Source organism: Cebus imitator, unplaced genomic scaffold (genome assembly GCF_001604975.1).
Source record: "Cebus imitator isolate Cc_AM_T3 unplaced genomic scaffold, Cebus_imitator-1.0 Scaffold297, whole genome shotgun sequence".
In the NCBI taxonomy this organism is placed as follows: domain Eukaryota; kingdom Metazoa; phylum Chordata; class Mammalia; order Primates; family Cebidae; genus Cebus; species Cebus imitator.
Window position 1 is genome coordinate 1,557,444 of NW_016107612.1, and position 1,657 is coordinate 1,559,100.

The following is a 1,657-nucleotide window of genomic DNA, read 5'->3' on the forward strand; positions in this document are numbered from 1 at the left end:
TCTTACAAACATCTATGGGACACTCTACCCAACAATCTGTTATTGTTGGGTAGAGTGCTCCATATTCTACTGAAAGGTGCATGAAAAATTCTTCAGGATATACCGTATGTTAAGCCATAAAACAAGCCTCAATAAATCTTAAAGGATTGAAATCATCCAAAGCATGTTTTCCAACCACAATGGAAAGAAATAACAGAAGGACATTTTAGAAATCCACAAATATGTGAAAAACAAACAACAAAATCCTAAACAGCTAGTGGGTAAAAAGAAATCATAGGGAAAATTAGAGACGAGATAAATGAAACAAAAACACAGCACACCACAACTTACAGGATACAGCTGCAGCTTCCTCATAATGTCTATATTAAGAGAGGGAAAGGCAGCCAGCCGCGGTGGCTCGCGCTTGTAATCCCAGCGCTTTGGGAGGCCGAGGCGGGCGGGTCACCTGAGGTCAGGAATCCGAGACCAGCCTGGCCAACATCGCGAAACTCCGTCTCTACCAAAAGTACAAAAATTAGCTGAGCGTGGTGGCAGGCATCTGTAATCCCAGCTACTCATGAGGCTGAGGCAGGAGAATCGCTTGAACCCAGGAGGCGGAGGTTGCAGTGAGCCAAGATCGCACCACAGCACTCCAGCCTGAGCAACAAGAGCAAATCTCTGTCTCGGAAAAAAAAAGGGGGGGCTGGGGAGAGAAAGACTTCAAATCAATAATCTAACATTCTACCTTAAGAAATTAATTTTTAAAAAGAGCCACAGGGCGCAGTGGCTCACACCTATAATCCCAGCACATTGGGAGACCAAGGTGAGCAGATCACCTGAGGTCAGGAGTTCAAGACCAGCCTAGCCAACATGGTAAAACCCTGTCTCTACTAAAAATAAAATATTACCGAGTGTAGTGGCACACGCCTGTAGTCCCAGCTTCTTGGGAGGCTGAGGCAGGAGAATTGCTTGAACCCCGGAGGCAGAGATTGTAGTGAGCTGAGATTGCCTCAATGCACTCCAGCCTGGGCGACAGAGTGAGACTCCATCTCAAAAAAAATTTTTTTTAAAAAAGAGCAAAATAAACCCAAAGGAAGCTGAAGGAATGAAATCATTTAGATTAAAATGGAAATAAATGAAATAGAGAATAGAAAATCAATAGGGAAAACTGATGAAACCAAAGGTTGGTTTTCTGACAATACCAACAAAACTGGCAAACCTTTAACTAGACTTACCACAAATAAAAGAGAGAAGATACAAATTAATAAAATCAGGGCAGGGCGCAGTGATTCACACCTGTAATCCCAACACTTTGTGAGGCTGAGGCAGCTGCATCACCTGAGGTCAGGAGAATCGCTAGAACCCGGAAGTGGAGATTGTGCCACTGCGCTCCAGCCTGGAGGACAGAGCAAGATTTTGTCTCCAACACCTTTCATGATTTAAAAAAAAACAAACAAAAAAACAAACAAAAAAAAACTCTAAAACTAGGAATAGAAGCGACCTCAAGCTGATAAAAATGCATCTATGAAAAACTACCACCATCAGTCTTAGTGGTAAAAGACTGAATGATTTTCCCCTACAATCAGGAATAAAATGAGAATGTCTTATTGATCATTTCTATTCAACGTGTTATCGGAGGTTCTAACCAGGCAATTAGGCAAAAAAAGGCAAGCAGGTC